Source organism: Ailuropoda melanoleuca, chromosome 3 (assembly GCF_002007445.2).
Source record: "Ailuropoda melanoleuca isolate Jingjing chromosome 3, ASM200744v2, whole genome shotgun sequence".
NCBI lineage: Eukaryota > Metazoa > Chordata > Mammalia > Carnivora > Ursidae > Ailuropoda > Ailuropoda melanoleuca.
In genome coordinates, this window is record NC_048220.1 from 15,534,830 (window position 1) to 15,541,864 (window position 7,035).

The following is a 7,035-nucleotide window of genomic DNA, read 5'->3' on the forward strand; positions in this document are numbered from 1 at the left end:
CCTTCTTTCTTTCTTTCTTTCTTTCTTTCTTTCTTTCTTTCTTTCTTTCTTTTGCTGTTGTTTCACGTATTTCAAATAGAAAGAAAACTGGGCTACATTTCAAAATTTAAATATGGTGCATGAAAAGGCTTTGTTCACATTTAATTAAATTACTGTTTATATTCCATATGTTTAATCCAACATTGCTTGTATCCCAGATGGACGTAATGGGTAGGAATAAGGTATAATTTTTTTTCCCTCTTCTCAAAGTACAGGGTACAAATTGAGATGATTTTCTAAAAAGTGTCATCACAATGACAAACTCATATGGCCACTACTGTGACTTCAGGACTTCAATGATCCCTTCATGGCTCATTAACTCTCAGAACTAAAAAGATAACCTCTCTGAACATAGGTAGGACCCTGAGCTCCAGAAGACAATACTTAAGTTATCTTCGAGATTCTCAGTGAAACTTTCCTCAGGCACACTGCTCTTCTGACTAACCAAAACTGTACTCTTCAGGATTTCTGATCAGGATTATTTTTTAAATTAAAAATAAAAAAATAAAGAGTTGGCGTTAACTTAAAAATGTAAACCTAAGTCACGAAAACATAAATTCGCTAACATCTAATGCAATGTGAGCTGCAAAGAGACAGCTAGGCACCTTGTGGGATTTCCCTACGTTCAGAGGAAGCGGAATTTACTGTTCTCATTCACTAAGTGTATGTGCCTTCCAGAGACGAAGGGAAGAGTCATTTTTACCACATGAAGTGAGCATGTGTTTTTCTTGCTTTTGCTGCTCTGCTGTTTTTGCCATATTTTCTGAGTTCAAGTCTCTAATCAGTTGGTGGGAGTGTAGATTTAATGACATTTATTTTGGAAAACATATTCTGCTAACATTTTGTAGTAATGTAAGCCATTTAATCCTAAAATTGGCAGCTGAAACTAACACTATGTCCACATAAACAACTACTCAAATGTTTCAGTCAAAAGCATGTTGGGCACCCAAGAGCAGGACATTATTTCTGGGTCTGCGTACTTCTCAAAGGGAAAGTTGTGCAGGGAGGTGCTTACCTCCAACCCACACAGATGGAACCTGAGGAAACTTTAATGTGCCTCTGTGTATACAAAAAGAGCTCCTCGCCTTTTGTTTTTAAGGTGAGTAAGTGGAAATAGAGGAAACATAAGGATGAAATTCTCGGCCTCAGCAGTGGTCTTCAGGGGTAGGCTCTCTTGTTCTTTGGAGGGGGTCAAGTCAAGCAGTGGGAGAGGGAAGTGGGGAGGATTCCCTGTGATGGTGACATACATATTAAGCTAAAATGAGAATGATACCCATCTTCTATTCTTCCCAAAGGGTGGAGTAGGAGAACCCATCGACTACTTTGGTTTGTCAGATGAGACAGTGTCAGGATAGAACCAAGGACATTCTGATACTATAGGGCAGTAGTCATTTTATTTTTTTGAGCTTCTGCCATAGACTAAGTAGTATACCAGAACTTTTAGATAGATTTTCCTATCAGAATGTCACAAAACTCCTGCAGTAGCATTCTAGGTGAATAATATCATAATATAAGTAATCTATATAATATAATATGTACAGAGAGTTTGGCCAATTTGCTACAATCCTACAACTAGCATAGAGCAACATCAGGATTTGAATTATGGAATCTGACCCCACTGACCGTCTCTTTCCATATCTTCATCTAGATCAACAGAGGACACAAATTGTGGGGAAGCAAACCAGGGAGAGGATGGAAGAGAGATTAAATAAACAATGCTGTATTATAACCGAGTGACAAATATTGCCATGCTGCTAACTAGGTTATTTAAATCCTTGATCTATGGTATAGAGTCATGAACGCACACAAATTTTTAAATGGTACTGTGATACTTGACAATGATTAAACATGCACCCTCCCTCAAAAGGCTTAAACACACAGTCACAGAGTCTTTACTTTCATGACAGGTAACAGTTGCCCGAATGCACACTTCTGAGTCATCCTTAATATCCCCCTGCTTCTGATCTGCCACAGCTCACCTTGTCCCAATCTCGATTTTCTCCCATTTTCCTCCATTAGTGAAAGGTTGTACAAACCATTCTGTGCCCAAACCAGGATCCTGGAAGTCGGCCTTGGTTGTCAGACTTATCCTTATCTCCCATGTTTAATCTTCTACTCAATTCTATTTTTCTTCCTAAATAGCTCCTGAATCTGTGCATTTTTTTGCCACCTCCTCCATCAAACCGCTATTACCTGGACTTCTACAGTTGTTTTCTACCTCTGTCCTCTAATCCATTCTTCACAGACTAGGCAGGAACATTTGTTAGTAATGCAAACATCGGATCCCATCAGTCTCCCGCTTCAGATCTGAGACTGTTAGGACCAAGACAGAAATTCTGCACACGGCCTGTGGGGCTCTGTGCTAGCTGGCTTCATTTCTCCGTCTTCACCTCATAGAACTCCCCTCTTCCTCGCTTTACCTCATCATCACCTTGACCTTTCTATTTCTGCCTCACGGCTGGCCATTGCGAATGTTCTTTCTCAAATCCCTCTCCTCTTCCCTGAGTGACCTTTAAACTTCTCGTTTAGATGGTTCAGCATTCACCTCCCCTCCCCCCACCCTCCAGGCATCGGCTTTCTGTCCATCCTCTCTTGGCACCCCCTTCCCTTTGCACACATGTAATGATAGTGATGAAACATCTGCTTGTCTATCTTCCCTTAGCAAAATCTAGGAGAGCAAAAGCCAAATCCGCCTCATGCACTAGTCTATACACATCACAAAGCACAGAGCCTCTAAGATATTAGGTAGCTAATTAATCCTTCTCAAATGACGGAATGAATAAATACTTCCTCTACCACCTTCAATTAAGGAAAAGAATGAGTCATCTTAAACCTCTGACAGTAGGTTTCTAAAGATCAGCCACTCTATCTTTTTTTCTTGTTATCATTAGTGGCTAGCATGATGCCCAGATTTTCAACCGGGAGCTTACTAACTGTACAAACTACATGCGTTTAGTTTGTACAGGGAGGAGGGGAGGCCTCTGGCTACTGGAAGCAAAATACTCTCCCACCATAGAAAACCTAAGTGTTTCACCTTCTAGGCAAATCAGGGAGCTCTACAACATACCTTTGAATATTCTAGATTCTTCTTTCGTATTAACCAGGGTTCTCCAGAGAAACTGAACTAATAGTATATATATATAAAAAGGAATTGACTCACATGACTTTGGAGGTTGAGATGTCCCACGATCTGCTATCTTCAAACTAGTGATGCAGGGAAGCTGGTGGTGAAGTTCAAAGTGCTGAGAACTAGAGAGCTGATGGTGTATACTCCGGTTCCAATCCGAAAGCCTGAGAACCAGAAACACAGAGGGCAGGAGAAGCCCAAAGTCCAGGTCAAACAGTCAGGCTGAGAATGAAGTCAACCTTCCTCTACCTTTTTGTTTTCTTCAGTCATTCAGTGGTGTGGATGACGCACCACCCTCACTGGAGAGAGGCATCTGCTTTAACTAAGTTTACCAAATCAAACACTAATCTCATATGGAAACACCTACAAATAATGTTTAAACAGATGTCTGGGCATCCCATGGCCCTGTCAAGTTGACAAAAAATTAACCATTACTTCTCGACAGCCAAATATACATCAAACCCTACTGATTTTGAATAGTTGAGTTTCACTGTAACTTTCAGAATTCTAGCAGCTGAGATTCTTGTAGATCATTTGTGAGCTTATAGTTGTTGGAAATCTCATGGAGACAACCCAGTGACTCCAATAAATAGCAGCTATAAATTCTCAAAGACACACTCCACATGTGCTACTTAAAATTACTCCAGAGATGCTTATGGGTATTATATAAAGCCACAAAGATGAGTAAGAAGATACTATCAGCCAACTTTGAAAAATGTTCTAACATAATCTAATAACTTTGAGAAAATTGTTAGCTATGGTTAAAGTGAAGAAGTTAAGATATTTCAATTTCTTTTTACTTGGCTACAAATTCTTCCTCCCTTCCTTCCTGTGAGACTCTTAAAGTGAAAGTTGTGCTCAATTACTTTAGTTATAAGCTCATTGTAATTCTTCAGCATCACATCAAAATGCCAGGGTGAACTTCTGAGATACAAATGCACTTATCGATTAGCCTCATCAATGGAAGTACTACAGCTGAAAATGCCCCAATAATAAAAGAGACGGTATACTAAGAAGTGAATGATTGGTATGAAAAAAGAGAATTCTAGGGGCCCCTGGGTGGCATAGTGGTTAAGCGTCTGCCTTCGGCTCAGGGCGTGATCCTGGCGTTGTGGGATCGAGCCCCACATCAGGCTCCTCCTCTATGAGCCTGCTTCTTCCTCTCCCATTCCCCCTGCTTGTGTTCCCTCTCTCGCTGGCTGTCTCTATCTCTGTCGAATAAATAAAAATAAAATCTTTAAAAAAAAAAAAAGAGAATTCTAGACCTTAGAGTTACAGTCATGTGCCTGTTTTGTAAATTATTTGTCAAATTGCTGGTGTGTAGAAAATTACAGTATGATATTAGATTCTGATGATGTGCTATGTTATTCCAATGGTCACATGTTCCTATATTTAGAGCAACAGCCTAGAAAACAAAATTGACTGAGTCACTTTGTTAAGTCTCCTTAATTTTCTGCACCCTAGTTTTCTCTTGTATGTACTACGATAAGAATTCTTTGTGCACATTTCATGGGCTGGTTAGGCCTACCATTCTACCATTGGCTCTTGCCTAGCACAAGGACAACTGAAGAGAGAGAGTGCGATATAAAAAAATACAAAGATCTCCTCCCAGAGCCTTATACATGTAATATTATTACTACTCTTGTAAGTGCGAGTGGGAGAAAGGAAAGAGACACCCCACCTTTATCAAATCTATTAAAGTGGAAAAAAAAAAAAAGAAGTCATCAATGTAGGAAAGAGAGATATTACTCCAGTGGAGTCAATATGATAATTTGAAGGAATTAGCTCAATATTAAATGCCATGCAATCAGTCCTAAATGAAACCCCCAAAACTAGCCTAACAGGATTACAACTGCTGAATAAGAGTGCTCTAGTTTTTATTCCTGAATGACAGAGTATTGTTTGAGATATACATCAGTTGCCATTGACAATAATCATTCATACCATCTCAAATCAAAGGAGTGTAACAAATGCCATATTTTTTTTAAAAGATTTTATTTTTATTTATTTGACAGAAACAGAGACAGCCAGCGAGAGAGGGAACACAAGCAGGGGGAGTGGGAGAGGAAGAAGCAGGCTCATAGTCGAGGAGCCTGATGTGGGGCTCGATCCCATAACGCCGGGATCACGCCCTGAGCCGAAGGCAGACGCTTAACAGCTGTGCCACCCAGGCGCCCCCAAGCACCGTATTAAATAAGCAAAGTGTTCTCAATTTTTTATATCTTTTTTATTTGAAATAATTTCTATATTTTTGTTTTGTTTAATCAGGAATTATATTTCTTCATTCCACCTTCCAGTTTAAGTATTAATCCCTTAATGACTTATAGAAATTCTAAGGTTAAAAGGCCAGAAGTGGATTGACCAGATTCTAAACATTTAATTCTCACTTGTAAGACTAGGGACACTGGTGGATCAGGCATAAGGGATACTGTGTTAAAGGAAGGTTCATTTTGCTCCTTTATTTTTACCACCACTGGTTTCCTCTTTGGTCTTCAATATTTCAACTTTAGTTGGTTTCCTATTTGGAAAAGAAGAAAGTTTGGAAAAGAAGAAAGTGTCCATAGAGGTTCTTGAAAATCATCCAAGAACCACAGAGATTTTAGAGGAGGGGAGACTCAAGTCCAACACCCATTGTTTAGATGGAAACCTTGAGAATCAGGGAAGCTTCAGGGCTTATCAAAGGTCACATATTCAAGCGAGCAGGGACCTAGTATGCAACAGCAATGGCAAAGGGACAGGAACTCTCCAACAGTGACGTGCTGTCACTTAGCACCAATTTCAGTTTTGTGACACCACTGGAGGTGTGGCTTTGGATGACTGCGTAACTGTTACCTGGTGTGTGTATTTTGTATGCCCAGAAAAATCAAACTCTTTGATTTCCTTTTGTCCTCATGGTTTTGTAGCACGGTGCAAAACATACTCAGTAAAATTTAAATGAGCCTGTTTGGCAAGTCCTTTTAATGCCATCAGATCTCTTGACATTTTTAATTCAGACTTATTTTTTAATCTGAAAAATAAATGAAAATCTTAGTCATTGCCTTAGCCAGACTTTGCGTATTTGCCGCTGCTATAAACGCTGTGTGCGTATTGCATGGGTTGGTTATGCCCAGCGTTCTATTGTTTATTCTATTCCAGCACAGTGATGACTTGAGACATGATATAATACAAATAAATATTTGTAAGTTCTAGCTGGACTCAGAGATGACAACATTTTTTTTTTCTTGAGTCAAGTTCCAGCACAACCTCTTTATTTCCATTCTGATGATCAATATCAGGAAAAACGCCTGAACAAGATATTCTTCATTGCGCATTCTCAAGGTTCAAACACCTGCCTGGTTCTGTGCATTCACCTTTCAGGATGGACCTTCTGTGCGGCAGATACAGGCTCTCTGGCTCTGGCTCCCAGGTGTCTGCTTCCCGAAGCTGCTATTCTCTGACCTCTGGCGGCGACAAAAGACAGCCATCCTTTTGGACCTCCACCTGCTCAGCTAGCGGATCCAAATTCTGCTGCTTCCACACCGCGGAGTGATCTGCCATGTCCTGAACGGCACGCGAGCTAATGTCATTTTGTGTTTTGAGTCTTTGAGAGTTTTCGGTGACTGATCCTCACTGCAAACAGGTCCCCGATTATTTCTTTTCGGCTTGCTCTAATATTACATTCACAGCCAGCGCCCGATCCTGATGCAGAAGGGTCCATTGTTTCTTCCCGGCCTGCCGCCCACACTGAAGAAACCTGGTGCGTCTGAAAGCATTTGGGATTCAAATGTTTTTCAGATTCCCGCAGTACGACTTTATATCATAATCAAAGGGTTCTTTTTCTTTTCTAAAGGTGAAGGAATTTAAAGTTATGTTTGGTCTCAAATTTGTTA

General features: G+C 40.2%; 1 long non-coding RNA gene across 1 annotated transcript in view; it reads left to right on the top strand.

Moving 5' to 3' along the window:
- The window catches only part of LOC117801388, a 20,893-nt gene extending 14,070 nt beyond the window's left edge, over positions 1-6,823 (top strand). The window contains exon 3 of the long non-coding RNA XR_004623879.1: positions 6,524-6,823. This is a non-coding gene — a long non-coding RNA (uncharacterized LOC117801388). The remainder of the gene's footprint in view (positions 1-6,523) is intronic.
- The last annotated feature ends 212 nt before the right edge of the window (positions 6,824-7,035 follow it).